This window comes from Bos grunniens, chromosome 10 (assembly GCF_055505025.1).
Source record: "Bos grunniens cultivar Pamir isolate PY7600 chromosome 10, Bosgru_T2T1.0, whole genome shotgun sequence".
NCBI lineage: Eukaryota > Metazoa > Chordata > Mammalia > Artiodactyla > Bovidae > Bos > Bos grunniens.
The window spans coordinates 30,426,703-30,446,201 of record NC_141174.1 but is presented as its reverse complement, the minus strand read 5'-3'; the positions used below and the strand labels follow the sequence as shown (position 1 = coordinate 30,446,201).

The following is a 19,499-nucleotide window of genomic DNA, read 5'->3' as shown; positions in this document are numbered from 1 at the left end:
ATGTATGCTTTGTGATTTTAATCTGCTTTATTCCACTGATCACTAATGAGATTGAGCATTGACTCCCGTATTTTGTGAAATACTTATTCACGTCTCTTGCTCATATGTCTAAGTTCTTTTTATGCTGTGGATCTGTTAGTCATGTATTTTCAATAACTTTTGTCACTTTGTATTGTTTTCCACTCTTAAGGGTTTGTTTTGAACTCTATTGTTTAATTTTGTATTATCCATCTGAAATTGGTTGTTTTCTTTTTTTTTATGGTGGGAGGGAGGTTACTTTAATGCTTTTTGAAATTAAAATAACTTAAGTATGTGATGGAATACTTATTATTACTGTTTATTATTTAGCAAAATTTGGCATTTGGTTCAAGGGCATGGTGAAAATTTTAAATGACAGTTTTTATGTGAATTGATTATATTACTGAATGTGGAGATTGATACATAATATAGATGAAAATCTAAATGTTTATGAAGTTAAGAGTTTGCACTTTTTGGTAGAATCATTTCTAAAATGCAGGGTGAAAGTAGTATTTATTGAGCACCTATGTCCCAAGGGTTGATTTCATTGAACAGATGTAGGCAACGATCCCAACATTGCTTAAGACTTTGTGACCTGTGATAGTTTTCTTTTAATAAAAGGGAGAAGGCAGTGGCACCCCACTCCAGTACTCTTGCCTGGAAAATCCCATGGATGGAGGAGCCTGCAGTCTATAGGGTCGCTAAGAGTCGGACCCAACTGAGCGACTTCACTTTCACTTTTCACTTTCATGCATTGGAGAAGGAAATGGCAACCCACTCCAATATTCTTGCCTGGAGAATCCAAGGGATGGGGGGAGCCTGGTGGGCTGCTGTCTATGGGGTCGCACAGAATTGGACACGACTGAGCAACTTAGCAGTAGCAGCAGCAGCAGCAGCATGTTTTTGGAGAAGGCAATGGCAGCCCACTCCAGTACTCTTGCCTGGAAAATCCCATGGGCAGAGGAGCCTGGTAGGCTGCAGTCCATGGCATTACTAAGAGTCAGACACGACTGAGCAACTTCACTTTCACACATTGGAGAAGGAAATGGCAACCCACTCCAGTGTTCTTGCCTGGAAAATCCCAGGGACGGGGGAGCCTGGTGGGCTGCCGTCTATGGTGTCGCACAGAGTCGGACAGGACTGAAGCGACTTAGCAGCAGCATGTTTTTGTTTTTATATCTCCATGAGATAGATGATATTTCTATTTTTGCAGATCTGCAAACTGAGTCTCAGGTTAGATCACCTGTAAAAGATGGCACTGAAATTCATTCTCTTTCTGTTATACCTTATTTAATTAATGAAAATGCTCAAAATACAAAACATAAATTCTTCCTCATTTGAGAATAGCTAGGATTTCAACTATTGCTTCTAATAGCAGACTGATTGTATGGAGGGTAACCTAAGGGACAGGAGCCAGAGCAATGACTTTTTCTTTTCCTGAGCTGCTGTACTTAAAGAAAAGTCAAACACAATACAACAAACGAAGTCAGATTTGCTGAACTTGGAGAGGGTCCAAGGAAGACATATAAATGTAATTAAGGTTTTTGGAAATAAACCCTTTGCCGTGTGACTGAGAAGACAGGATTTATTTATTTAGTAACCTAGAGAAATATGAAGGGTTAAAAATTAACATAAAATAATTAGTATGAAATGAGGATTTAATTATTATGTATTGAAATATGTAGAGTTGAGATTGGACATGTTTTGGTTAGGAGTGTTCACAGAGTGGTTGAATTTCTTGAATTTTATTTCCTAGAATTTAAGCTCTCAGTGAGTGAAAAATGTTGAGATAGAGTATTCAGTTCAGTTCAGTTCAGTCGCTCAGTCGTGTCCGACTCTTTGTGACCCCATGAATCGCAGCACGCCAGGCCTCCCTGTCCATCACCAGCTCCTGGAGTTCACTCAGACTCACGTCCATCGAGTCAGTGATGCCATCCAGCCATCTCATCCTCTGTCGTCCCCTTCTCCTCCTGCCCCCAATCCCTCCCAGCATCAGAGTCTTTTCCAATGAGTCAACTCTTCACATGAGGTGGCCAAAGTACTGGAGTTTCAGCTTTAGTGTCATTCCTTCCAAAGAAATCCCAGGGCTGATCTCCTTCAGAATGGACTGGTTGGATCTCCTTGCAGTCCAAGGGACTCTGAAGAGTCTTGTCCAGCACCACAGTTCAAAAGCATCAATTCTTCGGCGCTCAGCCTTCTTCACAGTCCAACTCTCACATCCATACATGACCACAGGAAAAACCATAGCCTTGACTAGACGCACCTTAGAAGAATTACTTATATATAATTTGTAACTTGAATGTCTAAGAGAGTTCCACATAGTCACTGTTTTATATATGAATAGGAGAAACTTTAATTTGTATATATTTTGTCTTCTCTGCAGAGATAGTTCTTTGCACTCCTAAAGTAGGAATTGTAACTTTCTCAGTTGTTTGCTAGTTGCTGCTGCTAAGTCCCTTCAGTCATGTCCTACTCTGTGCGACCCCATAGAGGGCAGCCCACCAGGCTCCCCCGTCCCTGGGATTCTCCAGGAAAGTTATTTTAAGCTAATTGGTTCAAATTCCAACAATATAATTTTAGTACCTCTGTTTCTTTTTTATTTCATAAATAATTCTAACTATATTTTCCCCTAAAGAGTAGATGTGGTTACCATTATTACATCATTCCTGTTTGAGGCAGTGAAGAGATCTCAAAGTAATAGTTTTTCCTTCCCATTTATTACCATCTTGTATCATTAAATATCCATGCAGCATATCTACAGATTTAAGTACTAAGGCTTAGTCTTTTGGAAGCAAAGAAGGACACCGCTATCATGTTGTAAATTAGAAACCAGAATCTAAGGCTGGGAATCTGGCACTTCTTTAGACATGATGGTGTTCTGTACTTTGCTATACTTTTGTGTGCAAACGGGAAACAAACTGAGTCACAAGGACAACCTAAGAATTGTTTTTAAGTAGAGCTTTTGTTCCCCAGTTGTTAATTAGTGGGGGGCAATATAGGGGAGCATGTCATTTGTTGTCAGAGGTTTGAGTATTTTAACCTTGATGTTTAAAAATTTTTGTTTTATATTATTTGTGGGTAAGCCAGAAGGGAGCTCATTTGTGATATAAATTCGCTTTTCTGATTTCAACTAATAGAATTTAGTTGTTTTCATCAAGGATTGCTTATTATTTGAACTCATTTAAAGATTGAACTCATTGTTAACATTGTTATAGAAAATTGATATCCAGTTGTATCTGAAATAAAATAAAAATTTTACTGAGTAGTCAGTTATGTTCTCGGAGAAGGCAATGGCACCCCACTCCAGTACTTTGCCTCGAAAATCCCATGGATGGAGGAGCCTGGTAGGCTGCAGTCCATGGGGTCGCTAAGAGTCGGACATGACTGAGCAACTTCACTTTCACTTTTCACTTTGATGCATTGGAGAAGGAAATGGCAACCCACTCCAGTGTTCTTGCCTGGAGGATCCCAGGGATGGGGGAGCCTGGTGGCTGCCGTCTATGGGGTCGCACAGAGTTGGACAGGACTGAAGCGACTTAGCAGCAGTTATGTTCGAGCTGCAGTTGTGCTGGATAGCTTAAGCACATTACCAGTTTGCTTGAAAAACAAAAAATAAAATGACCAAATAGAACTAAATCTATTCTTAACATATAATTTCCACTTTTCTGGCAAATCAAAGTGTAGAAATCAAAGAAGTCATGTGAAAATGCAAGTAATATTAGAGTTAATGATTTGTCTACAAATGTGTTTTGAATAAGCCAAATTAACATTAAAAACAGTCTTAGCAATTCTTACGCGTTTATGAAACTCATAGATAAATGATTATGTCTTATAATTAGATATGAGGTGATTACTTTCTCTTAGCATTTAAATGTCTCCAGGTATTTTGTGTTATTTCAATAAAATTGTAGTATGTTCTAATTTTAATTATAGAAATCTGTGAAGAGTTATATGTAAAAAAAAGTTTGGTTAATATGATCATTTTAAAGGAAATGTAGATTCTTATAACTTAAGATAATACTATAGTGAGTACCTTGAAGTGACCTAATTAAATATTTTTATAAAATGAATAGCCATTATAATTAAAATTATAAATTTGAATTTTATTAAAATATTTTTTATTGAATCAATTTTATTGAATATTTTATAATTCTTTTAAAAAGTTTGTTTTGATATTATTATAAGGGGCTTGAATTATGACTTTTCTACTACATACATATTAACTGTATGACCTTGGGCAGATCTCTTAACCTCTGTAAGCATTAATTTATTCACTTCTTAAGAACTTAGTTTTAATGTCCTTGTCTGATAATTCCATCCTGTCATTTCTCTATCTGCTTCTGTTGACAGTTTTTTCCCCTCCTGGTGTGGGTTATATATTTCTGCCTTATTTTTGAATACCTGGTAATTTATGACATTTCATTAAATATTTTCAGACTTTGGGGTTGTAGTTAAGTTACCTGCAATCTGTTAGATCCCTGCATGGATTTCTTTTAAGCATTGCTAGGGTCTATAAAGTGAAAGTGAAAGTGAAGTTGCTCAGTTGTGTCCGACTCTTTGCTACCCCATGGACTTGTAGCCTATCAGGCTCCTCCGTCCATGGGATTTTCCAGGCAAGAGTGCTCGAGTGGATTGCCATTTCCTTCTCCAGGGGATCTTCCAGACCCAGCAATTGAACCTGAGTCTCCCGCATTGCAGGCAGACGCTTACTGTCTGAGCCACCAGGGAAGCCCACCAGGGTCTAAGAAGAGATTTAAATGTTAGGCTAATTTAGCTCTACTTTGAAGTTATACCATTTTGAGGGCTCTGTATGTGATGTCCCATGTACTGAGAGGCTTTTTTCCCTTGTTTATTGAGACTTCAAACTGTTCTGGTCGTATGAGTTTGGGGAATTTTTTGAGCTTTTTCTTTCCAGTTATTTTATTTGTTGTAGTTCAGTTGCTAAGTTGTATCCAACTCTTTGCGACCCCATGGACTGCAGCACGCCAGGCTTCCCTGTCCCTCACTATCTCCTGGAGTTTGCTCCAAATCATGTCCATTGAGTCAGTGATGCCATCCAACCATCTCATCCTGTGTTGTCCCTGTCTCCTCCTGCCCTCAACCTTTCCTAGCATCGGAGTCTTTTCTAGTGAGTTGACTCTTCGCATCAGATGGCCAAAGTATTGTAGCTTCAGCTTGAGTAATTCACACTCATTTGCGCATCACCCAGGCAAAAGTTAAGGGCATCATTCTGTAGATCTCTAGAGCAGAGGTGGGCAGATTTACAGCTCACAGGCCAAGTTCCACCTACCACCTGTTACAGTAACTACAGTTTCTGGAACATAGCCATACTCATTCATTTATGTATTGTCTTTGTCTGCTTTCATGTTTTAATGGCAGAATTAACTAGCCTGAATGTAGCCTGCAAAACCTAAAAAATTTATCTACCCTTTACAGAAAATGTTTGGAACCCCCGCTTTAGAGTTTTCTCTCTTTGTGCAGCATTTTCTTTTCTGGTAATCTAACCTTTAAGTTACAGCTACCTTGACAGCCCTAAAGTGTGCTCTCAGTTTCCTTGACTCCCAAGCTTTGTTTGAGTTCCCCTTCCACACATCATGGCCTGGAAATTGCCTCTATGTAGTACACCAGAGAAATACAGATATCTCTTCATTTCCTTTTCCTTGGCGATCAGAATCCTGTACTGACTGATACTCAATTTCTAATTTCTGAAAACCATTGATTCTTATAATTTTTTTAGTTTTTTAGTTGCTTAATTAATGTGGGGAATGGTCTATCTAGTCCTTTTATAGTAAAATGATCATATGCTGAAGTAGCAGCATAATATTTTGAGATTCATTCATGTTATTTTGTATATCAGGAATTAGTTTTTATTGCTATATAGTATTCTGTTCATTTGAATATACCATTTTTGTGGTTCTGTTGTTGACAACTACCTGAGCTTTTTGCAGTTTTTGACTGTTATTAAAGCTTCTATGAACTTTCTTATATAAGCTATTTTTGTAAAAACATGTTTTATTAAATTTTTTACTTCTTTTTAAAAGTTGACTATTTTAGAGTATAATTCATTTACAGTGCTATGTTAGTTTCAGGTATATGGGTGAGTTATTCAAGTATATGTATACATATATCCATATATTTATATATGTATATATATATATATCCAAAGATATACATATATCTTTCTCAGTTTCTTATCCCATATAAGTTATTACAGAATACTGAGTGGAGTTCCCTGTGCTATATAGTAGGTCCTTGTTGATTATCCATTATATATATATATCAATATATGAAATAGTAATGTGTATACTGAAGCCATGAAATTAAAAGACGCTTACTCCTTGGAAGAAAAGTTATGACCAACCTAGATAGCATGTGGAAAAGCAGAGACATTACTTTGCCAACAAAGGTCTGTCTAGTCAAGGCTATGGTTTTTCCAGTGGTCATGTATGGATGTGAGAGTTGGACTGTGAAGAAGGCTGAGCGCCGAAGAATTGATGCTTTTGAACTGTGGTGTTGGAGAAGACTCTTGAGAGTCCCTTGGACTGCAAGGAGATCCAACCAGTCCATTCTGAAGGAGATCAATCCTGGGATTTCTTTGGAAGGAATGATGCTAAAGCTGAAACTCCAGTACTTTGGCCACCTCATGCGAAGAGTTGACTCATTGGAAAAGACTCTGATGCTGGGAGGGATTGGGGGCAGGAGGAGAAGGGGACGACAGAGGATGAGATGGCTGGATGGCATCACTGACTCGATGGACGTGAGTCTGAGTGAACTCCGGGAGTTGGTGATGGACAGGGAGGCCTGGCGTGCTGCGATTCATGGGGTCGCAAAGAGTCGGACACGACTGAGCGACTGAACTGAACTGAATGTGTATATGTTAATCCCAAACTCCTAATTTATCCCCCTCCCTTCCCCTTGGGTAACCATAAGTTTGTTTCCAAAGTCTCTGAATCTCTTTCTGTTTCGTAAATGTTTGCTTGTATCATTTTTTTTTTTTTTTTAAGAGTCCATGTATGAATGACATCACATGATATTTGTCTTTCTCTGTCTGGCTTACTTTGGCTTCTAAGGTGGCTTAGTGGTAAAGAATCTACCTGTAAGTGCAGGAGATGTGGGTTCAATCCCTGAGTTGGGAAGATCCCCTGAAGTAGGAAATGGCAACCTACTCCAGTATTCCATGGGAGGCTATATACTCTGTCCATGGGAGAATCCTAGTGGCTATAGTCCATAGGGTGACAAAGAGTCTAACACAACTGAATGACTGAGAGAGCATGCATGTACACATGCTGCAAATGGCATTATTTCACTCATTTGTATGGTTAATATTCCATTGTGTAAATATATCACATCTTCTTTATCCTTTCCTCTGTTGATGGGCATTAAGGTTGCTTCCATAATGTACCTATTGTAAATAGTGCCACAGTGAACATGGGGTGCAGGTATCTCTTCAAATTATAGTATTTTCCAGATATATACCCAGAAATGGCATTGCTGGATCCTCTGGTAGTTCTAGTTTTAGTTTATTAAGGAACTTTCATATTATTCTCCACAATGGTTGTACCAATTTGTTATTGTTGTTTCAGTCACTAAGTCGTTTTTGACTCTTTATGACCCCACGGATTGCAGTACGCCAGGTTCAGCTTACTCAATTAATGTCCATTGAGTTGGTGATGCTACCTAACGATCTCAACTTCTGCCGCCCCCTTCTCCTTTTGCCTTCAATCTTTCCCAGCATCAGTGCTTCGCATTAGGTGGCCAAAGTATTGGAGTTTCAGCTTCAGCATCAGTCCTTCCAATGAATATTCAGGGTTGATTTTCTCTAGGATTGACTGGTTTCATCTCCTTGCAGTCCAAGGGACTCTCAAGAATGTTCTCCAGGACCACAATTTAAAAGCATCAGTTCTTCAGTGTTCGGCCTTCTTACAGTCCAGCTCTCACATCTATACATGACTACTGGAAAAACCATAGCTTTGACCAGTTCACTTTCCAACCAATACTGTGGCAGGGTTACCTTTTCTCCACACCCTCTCCAGTATTTATTATTCTTAGACTTTTTGATGATGGCCATTCTGACTGGCCATTCATGTGCCTCTTGGCCATCTGTGTGTTTTCTTTGGAGAAATGTCTAGTTAGATCTTATGCCTATTTTTTGATTGGGTTGTTTATTGATATTGAGCTGCATGGGCCATTTGTTTATTTTGGAGATTTAATTCCTTGTTTGGTCACTTCATTAGCGAATACTATCTCCCATTCTATGGATTGTCTTTTCATTTTGTTTATGGTTTCATTTGCTGTGCAAAGGACTTCCTTTGTGGTTCATCTGGTAAAGAATCCACCTGCAATGTGGGAGACCTGAGTTCGATCCCTGGGTTGGGAAGATCTCCTGGAGAAGGGAAAGGCTACCCACTCCAGTATTCTGGCCTAGAGAATTCTGGCCCAGAGAATTCCATGGACTGTATAGTCCATGGGGTTGCAAAAAGTCGGACACAACTGAGCGACTTTCACTTGCTGTGCAAAAGTTTTAAATTTAGTTAGGTCCCATTTGTTTATTTTTGTTTTTATTTTCGTTACTCTAGGAGGTAGGTGCTGCGATTTATGTCAAAGAGTGTTCTATGTTCTCCTCTAAGTTTTATAGTATCTGGTCTTATATTTAGATCTTTAATCCATTTTGAGTTTGTTTTTGTGTGTGGTGTTAGAGAATGGTCTACATTCTTTTACTTGTAGTTGTTCAGTTTTCCCAGCACCACTTATTGAAGAGACTGTTTTCTCCATTGTATATTCTTGCTTCTTATGTTGTAGATTAATTGACCATAGGTGTGTGGGTTTATATCTGGGCTTTCCATCTTTTCTACTGATGGTGTAAACACATATTTTAAAGTCTTAGTTCAGAACATGAGTGAAATTTTTCGTTTATAGTATATGTACTTAAATTTTAGAAGAAAATACCGATCTTTTTTTTCTGTGGCAGCTGCACAGCTTTATACTCACACCAGTAGTATGAGAGTTTTGATTACTCCACTTTTTGTCATTACTTAATGCTGGCAACATTTTGAATTTTAGCTCTTTTGGTGGGTGTTTAATGATATTTCATTGTGATCTTAATCTTAATTTGTATTTCCTTGAGAACTAAAATGTTGTATACAAGTCTTTGTCAGATAATCTGTTTTACAAATAATGTCTCCCAGTCTGTAGGTTACTTTTTCATTTTCTTTAAAAAAAAGTTTTTTATTTTGGGCCATGTGTTTTGCAGGATCTTAGTTCCTTGACCAGGAACTGAACCTGGGCCATTGGCAAGGCCCAACCATTGGCAAGGCCCAAATTCTCTGGACTGCCAGAGAATTCTCTACTTTTTCGATTTCCTAATGGTATGTTTTGATGATCCAATGTTTTGATTTTGATTAAGGCTCATGTATTTGATTACGCCTTTTTTTCTTTTAAGGTTATTTCCCTTCTATTTTCTGTAAGTATAGAAGTGAAGTGAAGTTGCTCAGTCATGTCGACTCTTTTTGACCCCACGGACTGTAGCCTACCAGGCTCTTGGTCCATGGGATTTTCCAGGCAAGAGTATTGGAGTGGGTTTCCCTTAATCCCAGGGACGGCGGGGCCTGGTGGGCTGCCGTCTCTGGGGTCGCATAGAGTCGGACACGACTGAAACGACTTAACAGCAGCAGCAGCAGCAGCCCTTTCCTTCTCCAGGGGATCTTCCTGACCCAGGGATCGAAGCCAGGTCTCTGGCATTGTAGGCAGATGCTTTACCGTCTGAGCTACCAGGAAAGCTGTAATCAACCTTTAAATTTCCTAAAGTCAAAAAATATTCTTGTATTTGTAAGCTTTATGGTTTTTTATTTTATAGGTAGATTCTTGACCCATCTTGGATTAATTTTTATGTATGATATAAAGTACATATGGGGTCCAGTTTTTGCATATGACCATCCAGTTTTTCCAGTACTATTTATTGAAAATACTTTCTTTTCTCCACTGGGTTGCTTGTGTACATTTGGTGCCTTTATTTAAACTTACTTGATTGTATGTTACTTCTATTCTCTCTGTTCAGTTCCAGGTACTCGGTAACAAATCAACGTCTTGATTTGTTATTCAGTTGCTCAGTTGTGTCCGACTTTTTATACCCCTGTGGACTGAAGCATGCCAGGTTTCCCTGTCCTTCACCATCTCTCAGAACTTGCTTAAACTCATGTCCATTGAGTCAGTGATGCCATCCAACCATTTTGTCCTCTGTCATCCCCTTCTTCTCCTGCCTTCAGTCTTTCCCAGCAACAGGGTCTTTTCCAGTGAGTTGACTCTTTGCATCAGGCAGTCAAAGTATTGGAACTTCAGTGTCAGTCCTTCCAACGAATATTCCAATGACTATTCAGTCCTTCTGATGACTTTCTTTCAGAATTGACTGGTTTGGTCTCCTTGCAGTCCAAGGGACTCTCAAGGGTCTTCTCCAGTACCACAGTTCAAAAACACCAATTCTTTGATGCTCAGCCTTCTTTATGGTCTAGCTCTCATGTGTGTATATGATTACTGGAAAAACCATAGCTTTGACTAGATGGAGCTTTGTGGGCAAAGTAATGTCTCTGTTTTCTAATACGCTGTCTAGTTGGTCATAGCTTTTCTTCCAAGGAGCAAGTGTCTTTTAATTTCATGGCTGTAGTCATTGTCTGCAGTGAGTTTAGAGCCCAAGAAAATAAAGTCTGTCACTGTTTTCATTGTTTCTCCATCTGTTTGCCATGAAATGATGATACCAGATGTCATGATCTTCTTTTTTTGAATGTTGAATTTTAAGCCAACTTTTTCACTCTCCTCTTTCACTTTCATCAAGAGGCTCTTTGGTTCCTTTTCTCTTTCTGTCATGACAGTGATGTCATCTGCATATCTGAGGTTATTGATATTTGCCCCAGTAATCTTGATTCCAGCTTGAGCTTCATCCAGCCCAGCATTTTGCATGATGTACTCTGCATAGAAGTTAAATAAGCAGGGTGACAATATACAGCCTTGTATTCCTTTTCCAATTTGGAACCAGTCCATTGTTTCATGTCCAGTTCTAGCTGTCGGTTCTTGACCTGCATACAGATTTCACAGAAGGCAGGTAAGATGGTTTCGTATTCCCATCTCTTGAAGAATTTTCCACAGCTTGTTGTGGTCCACAGTCAGAGGCTTTGGCGTAGTCATTAAAGCAGAAACAGATGTTTTTCTGGAACTCTCTTGCTTTTTCTGTGATCCAACAGATGTTGACAATTTGATCTCTGGTTCCTCTGCCTTTTCTAAAACCAGCTTGAACATCTGGAAGTTCATGGTTCATGTATCATTGAACCCTGGTTTGGAGAATTTTGAGCATTACTTTACTGGCTTGTGAGATGAGTGCCTTTATGGTAGTTTGAGCATTCTTTGGCATTGCCTTTCTTTGGGATTGGGATATAAACTGACCTTTTCCAGTCCTGTGGCCACTGCTGAGTTTTCCAAATTTGCGGGCTTATTGAATGCAACACTTTCACAGCATCATGTTTTAGGATTTGAAATAGCTCACCTGGAATTCTACCACCTCCACTAGCTTTGTTCATAGTGATGCTTCCTAACGCCCACTCGACTTCACATTCCAGGATGTCTGGCTCTAGTTGAGTGATCACACCTTTGTGGTTATCTGGGTGATGAATATCTTTTTTGTATAGTTCTTCTGTGTATTCTTGCCACCTCTTCTTAATATCTTCTGCTACTGTTAGGTCCATACCGTTTCTGTCCTTTATTGTGCCCATCTTTGCATGAAATGTTCCCTTGGTACCTCTAATTTTCTTGAAGAGATCTCTACTGTTTCCCATTGTATTGTTTTCCTCTATTTCCTTGAATTGAAATAAATTTATTCCAATTTACTGATAAATAAATAAATTTATTTGATAAATAGGTAAATTTATAAATAAATAGATTTATTTCTTTGCATTGATATAAATTTATTTGATAATTATTTTATAAATAAATAAGCTGATAAATAAGATAAATTTATTTCTTTTCATTGAGATAAATTATCCTCTATTTCTTTGGCTTGAAATATTTCAAGGAAATAGTTACTTGAAACTTCATTTTTCTTGTACTTACTCCAAGTGTGAACTTTTTATGTCCTGTGCTCTGGCTCATTGTACTTATTATTTTTAGTAGTTGCTTTTAGTGTTTTTTTGGGGAATATTCATGCCATGTACATGTGGAGACAGTTTTACTTCTTCCTTTCTGCCTTTTTTTTCTTTGACTTGCCATGTTGCAATGTCTTATTCTCTACTGAAAGGGAAAATTATTTAGTCTTTGAACATTATATATCATATCCATTGTAGAATTTTCATGGATGCCTTCAATAGGAATGAGGAAAGTTCATCTTATTTTTTGTGTACAGTAATTTTAGAAAATTAATGAAGGGATATTGAAGTTTTTCAGGTGCTTTTCACTATGTTGAATACGATTTTTCTTCATTGCAGTATATTATATTGTTAATGTTGTTAGTTAAATTTTCAAATGCTAAATTAGCTTTATGTTACTGTGATATATTCTACATCACTCTCCATAGTTGTGATACATGTATATATAATTTGCTAATACTTTTATTAAGAATTTTTTATGTCTGCATTTATGGGGAGTATTGGTCCACAGTTTTCTTTGCCGTTAGATGTCTTTTTCTGTGGTATCAGGGTAATACTGGTAACAGTTTTACCAGTAATGCCAGGATCAGTTTTGTCAGCTCAGTTGGTCTTATTTGAAAGTGGGGTCTCCTCCCCTATATTTGAAAGAGTTTGTAAGAAGGTGATGTTTCTTCCAAAAATGTTATAGAGTTCACTATCAAAATCAATCTGGCGCTCTAATTTTGTTTGCATGTAGGTTTTTGGTCAACTAAATTTATATAAATAGATGTATGCTATTAGATGTTCTTTTTTTTAAGTTGTCATTTTCAAGTTGAGCATTTCATCCAAGTTATCATATTTGTTGGCATAAAGATGTTTGCAGTATTCCCTCAAAATTCTTTTAGTGCATGTAAGTGTTAGAGTAATATTTCTTTTAAAATTTCCAGTATTCTCTTTTATTTTATTAGATCTAGCAAGAAATTGTTGATTTATTCAATCAATCAGTTTTTTCTGGAATGGGATTATTGAAGTATAATTTCATACAATAAAATCCACCTGTATTAAGTTTATAATTTAATGATTTTTAGTGATATTAAACAGAGAAGGCAATGGCACCCCACTCCAGTACTCTCGCCTGGAAAATCCCATGGACGGAGGAGCCTGGTAGGCTGCAGTCCATGGGGTTGTGAAGAGTCGGACATGACCGAGCGACTTCACTTTCACTTTTCACTTTCATGCATTGGAGAAGGAAATGGCAAGCCACTCCAGTGTTCTTCCCTGGAGAATCCCAGGGACGGGGGAGCCTGGTGGGCTGCTGTCTCTGGGGTTGCACAGAGTCGGACACGGCTGAAGTGACTTAGCAGCAGCAGCAGCAGTGATATTAAAGAGATACACAACCGTAATACAGTTTTAGAATACAGTTAATTCCCTACATAGGAACCTTCAAGTTGAGAACTTTCAAATGTGAACATGCATTCCATTAGGGTCAGGTGAGAGTGAGATTGCAGCTTGGCCTCTGTCTCCTGTTGCTAATGATCCTACAGCTCTCACATCTTCGACCCCCATCTCTCTAATCAGTGACTCTGCTTGCCTGTTCACTCGATGCTAGCCCTTGTATGCCAGCTGTTGTACTGTACTAGTGTACTTTTTGAAGTAGTGTATTATCAGATTAAAAATGTTTTATTTTTTGTTTTTGTTTTTTATGTATTATGTGTGTGAACATTATGATAAACCCATTACAGGTTTATCAATGGCTGATTGTGTAAGTTGGGTACCTAGGCTAACTTTGTTCTCCGAATAGAACTCATTCACATGTAGGGGACTTTACTGTATTTCATCACCCCAGAAATATTCCTGTGACAGTTTGCAGTTAGTTCTTCTTCCCACTCTGAGACCATTTCTCTTCTTTCTGTCTCTATAGAGTTGCCTTTGATTTTTTGGCACATTTTTCTGTACATGGAATTGTACAATATGTAGTCTTTTAATCTAGCATCCTTAACAATACTTTTAATGCTGCATTCATGTTATAGCATGACTGTCTGGTTTTGGTGTCAGGGAATATTGACTTCATAGAACGAGTTGGAAAATATTTCCTACTTTTTTGTTTTCGTGAAGAATTTGTAATAAATTTGATAGATTTCACCAGTGAGACTATCTGGCTTTGGCTTTTCTTAAATGGGAAGGTTTCCAAGTACTTTTAAATTTCCTTACTTCGTATGGTCTGTTTAGACCTTTTCATTTTCTTTTGTTTTTCCTTCCCTTCTCTCTCCTCTTCTTTCTCTCTCATTTCCTCTGTCACTCTCTCCCTGTTAGTAATTTGAATCTTCCTTGGAATTGATTGACTTCATCTATGTTGAAATTCTGTAAGGTCAGGTGGGATGTCACTTCTTTCATTTCCTACTTGAATAGTTTGTGTCTTCTCTTTTTTACTCTTGGTCAGTCAAGCTATCACTGGGGCAGCTTTGTTGATCTTTTCTAAGAATCATCCTTGGCTTTATTGATTTTTTTCCCTGTTGTTTCTGATTTCTGTTTTATTGATTTTTAGTCTAATATTTATTATATCCTTTTTCCTTACTTTGCTGTTCTTTTCCCCATTTCTTAAGAGGGCAACTTAAGTTATTGCTTTGAGATCTTTCTTCTTTCATAGAATGGAATTTAAAGCTATAAATCCCTGTCTGCACTGCTTTAGCTGCCCTAATAATTTGTGTTTTAATTTTTATGTAATTAAAAATATTTTCTTATTTTTCTTGTTATTTCCTCTTTGACCATCAGTTATTTAACAGTATGTTGTTTAATTTCCAAATATTTGTAAATTTCCTAAATTCTTTTTACTTGTTGATTTCTAGTTTAAGTCTTTTGTGGTCGGAGAACTATGTTGTATGAGTCTAATCCTCTTAAACTTATTGATACTTATTTTATGGCCCAATATATTTTCTATTGTGAAAAATTTTTTATGTGCACTTCAAACTAATATGTATTTTACTGTTGTTTGGGTGGAGTGCTGGATGTTGCATCATGTTGATTGATTAATGGTGTTGTTTAAATATTCTGTATCCTCACTGGTTTTCTGTCAAGATTGTCAGTTATTGAGATTGGAATAGTGCAGTTTTTATTGTTGAATTGTCTAATTTTGTCTTCAGTTATGTAACAGTTTTTTTCTTTAAGACTATTTTGTGGCTCTCTGATGGTTTTTCTTTACACAGTTTATCTTGTTCCACATTTTTGTTTTCAGTCTGTTCTGTGTATTTGATCCTGATGTGTCTTTTATAGACATTGTATAGTTGATTTTGTTTTTCCAATCTGACAGTCTTTGCTCTTTGATTGGTATGTTTACCCACTTACAGTTAATGTAATTATAGATATGATTTAGTTTACATTAGCCATTTTTATATTTGTTTTCTATATGTCACGTGTCCATTTTGTTCCTCTTTTTATTGCTTTGTTTTGTGTTTCGACATTAAAATTTTTTTTGCTGTATTTTGTTGAGTTACTTTTTAAGGTTACAGTATGCATCTTAACTTATTGCATACTACTTCATGTTAATACTAATTCAATACCAGTAATATAGAATCTTTGATCCAGATTAACTCCATTTATTTTTACTCTTGTGTGCTATTATTGTCATATATCTTTTATATGTGAAAAGCCAAATTACACAGTTTTGACATTTTTTCAGTTATTTTAAAAACAAGAGAAGAAAAAGGGGAGAAAGGTTTTTTTTTTTCATGTCTTTTATGCTTACCCATATAATTACCCCTTTAATGTTCTTTATTCTTTGTGACAATTTAGTTACTACCTGCTTTTATTTCATTGTAGCCTGAAAGACTTTGGTACTGTTATTTTTTTTGTGTGGTGCATGTGTGCTCACAACAAATTACTCAGTCTTTGTTTATCTTGAAATGTCTTTATTTTGCCTCTGTTTTGTTGGATGAAGAATTCTTGGTTGACAGTATTTTTCTTTCAGGATTTTTAATAATATCATCCTACCACATTCAAACTTCTGTGGTTTCTTATTAGAAGTCAGTTGTTGATTTTATTGAGGTCCCCTTATATGTCAATAGTCATTTTTTCATTTACTGCTTTCAAGATGTTCTCTCTGTCTTTTTGCACTTTTAGAGCCTAATAGGGCTTCAACTTCCCTGATTTTGTCAGCTCTTTTGGGCTTTAGTATAAAGAGGTAAGTTTTAAAGGAAGATTATACATGTTTTTACTGTTTTAAAAATATTTATAATCATAGCTTATTTCTTTATATATTTGCCTTTTTCCTCACATTTTCATAACCATGGAATTCAACAATACCTGTTTGAAGAGGGGCTACTTAAGCATCTTTGCTAGTGAGAAATGGTATTAGTTTTTTGTTTTACTTCATGTTGAGCTTTTAAATTTTTCTGCTGCCCTCATCAGATTTTATGTACATATACCCATATATATCTATTTTCTACATATTTGCTAGGTAAAAACACATGTAAAATTAAGGCTTATAAAAGGAGAAGGCAATGGCAACCCACTCCAGTACTCTCGCCTGGAAAATCCCATGGACGGAGGGGCCTGGTAGGCTGCAGTCCATGGGGTTGCTAAGAGTCGGACACGACTGAGCGACTTCACTTTCACTTTTCACTTTCCTGCATTGGAGAAGGAAATGGCAACCCTCTCCAGTGTTCTTGCCTGGAGAATCCCAGGGACGGGGGAGCCTGGTGGGCTGCCGTCTCTGGGGTTGCACAGAGTCGGACACGACTGAAGCGACTTAGCAGCAGCAGCAGCAGTAATAAAAGGTATTAACTTTTTTTAAGAAACACATGATCTTAAAATATTTTCCCTTTGGTGCATATCGAATGATAATCTTGAAGACTAGGTGAAAGATACCATAGTATATTTAGTATTTTCATTGAGGTGTGTATTAACTTATTTAGGAGTTTATGTCCATAGATATTTAACTCTAGACTATGTCATTGTCAAGTAATATCTGGGACTAAAGTCCCCAGCATGCTATCTAATTTTGCTGCCTTATTCTGTAGAAGTGCTACTATGAGCAATAGGCAGGCAACAGAAAGAAAGAAGGTGAGTGGGACCAAAGAGGGAAAAAAGGACTAAAACAGATGGTAGGGTAATAAAATATTTCTTAAGCATTGTTTGTTTTGGATAGTTTTCTTGTTAAGCACATGGAAATACTTTCCAAGTTTGAGAATTACTGAGTTTCCACATGCTGTTTTTGAGAAACAGCAAATCATTCATATACTATAAACACAATTGTAGATAATTTTGCTGGAATTTTATTTAGGGCTTACTTTTTCATAAGATAAATAACAGTGCCTTCTTTCAGGTCATATTTTGACATATTTGAGGGATCATACGTTTAAATTAAACAGTGCTAATTCAAATAAGTGACAAACATTTATTCAAAACTTTTTGAGTATAGTTTTATTGATTATATTCTGCTGTAAAAATGAATGTTATTTAATGTATATGAATTTTTTAGAATACATCTAAAATTAGTATATTGAGTTGTTTGAAATGCCTGTGGTACTAAATTTCTATGTCTGTAGTCATCTTAATGAGATCTTTTAATTGGAGAGTATTTTATGCCATTGAATGTACTTACATATAAATAAGCAGTGTCAGTATTATTGATCCTACCTCTTTGTCCTTTTTTAGTAATATGTCTTCTATGCCTAGGAGGACAATGGAAGTCAGAATCAGAATATAAACCTTCAGATTCTTAACATTATACCAGAGTGTTTCTTGAGTTAAACGTAAAGTAGGAGAGAGACAGGTAAAGATGAAAATGAAAGAAGGAAAAAGTATTTGATAACAGGAAATAACGTTAGACCTTGAACCAACCCATAGGATCATGAGTAGGAACTCTTACATTGCCTTTGTGTATAGGATTATTGATCATGACATGGCTCTGTAATATAGTCTTTTTATTTCTATACTGATGATTTAGTTTCAGAAATTAGATCCATAAATATAATTACCTATTTCTGGTGCAAGATCTCTTATCCTTGAAAGGGTAAATAATTTTGCATAGTTTTTTATAGCTGTCACTAGTTCTAGTAAAGTCCCACTGTGGTTTATCAAAGATTATCAAGTTATTTTCCTTGTGTTCTATATAGTAGCAACTTGTACTTCTCCAATAGGGGCATTTGGGTTGAGAATGAGAGGTAATGGAAGATAATTGTATCCTCCTGATATTCTATTTAATAGCACAACCAAGAGACTTTTATTTGCTTTTTTACAGAAGATAGGCAGGATAGCAGTGTGATTAGGGATAGATAAAGGCTTTAGTATGAGACTGAGGAGGTTCAAATTCTGGCTCTATGAGTTAATGCTTGTGGGATATGGATAAATAACCTTCATTTGGAATAATATACACCTTATTGACTGGAATATATTTTGTAGTATGGTATTTGTGAGAATAAAATGAAATTAAGTGAAAGTAAGCTCAGAACAGATTCTTCGAATGATTTTCTTAGATATTGTAAATTACAAACTATTTTCCAGATTTAACTTATTAGTTCCTTCCTAGGTAAGATAGTAGATAATGTTTTTAAAAAGTAAAGAAGCTGAAAATGAGTAAAAGAAAGAGAGTTAAGTGACTAACTCTAAACGTAAGTCTTAGAACTGGATGTAGACTTTCCAAAAATTTTAAGCAGTCTAAACACAAAGGAAGAAGAATTTGTTCTAAGTTATAAATAGGTTAATAGGAAATAATGATACAGTCCATTAAAAAGTATTAAAGAGTTTTTAAGTCATTAAAGAATGATTTAAAGCATAACTTAATTTTGCAGATAGTAAAAGCTCTAAAAGTAACTCCATTCTTTATTGGGTTCACCAATTTTATGGGAATTTCTATTGAGCAGATACTGTGTGGTAGATGAATAGAAAAACAAACATTAGTCTGGCCATCACTTGGGATTATTGAAAACAGAAACCAAGAATACAGACTAGGTTAAAGCCTTAGGTGAACTCATAGTTAAGAAATGATCTAGTGCTTTGACTAAAATACTTCAGTTAAAGATGCATCCTAAGTAATTATGAATTTGTATTTGTGTTACCATGGTGATTGATGTCAGTGCATTGTTCTTAGCAAGAGCATATCTCTCTTCAATAAGAGTCATGCTTCCAAGACTTCCCTGGCAGTCCAGTGCTTAAGACTCAATGCTTCCACTGCAAGGGGCATGGGTTCCATCTCTGGTTGGGGAACTAAGATGCCACATGGTGTGGTCAAAAAAGAAAAAAAATCATATTTCCTAGAAAGTCTTATGAGATAAAGAAAATGAAGACAAAAAAAGTTGTAGTTAAACTTTGTAAGACAAATATTGTGATTTGTGCACATAGAGATACATTTTGTTGTGTCATATAGGTTTCATCTCTCTT

The 19,499-nt window shown here is 36.5% G+C and overlaps 1 protein-coding gene across 5 annotated transcripts in view; it reads left to right on the top strand.

Annotated features, from left to right (window-relative positions):
• MNAT1 (MNAT1 component of CDK activating kinase) overlaps window positions 1–19,499 on the top strand; it is a 210,418-nt gene that overhangs the window by 95,151 nt on the left and 95,768 nt on the right. The window lies entirely within an intron of this gene.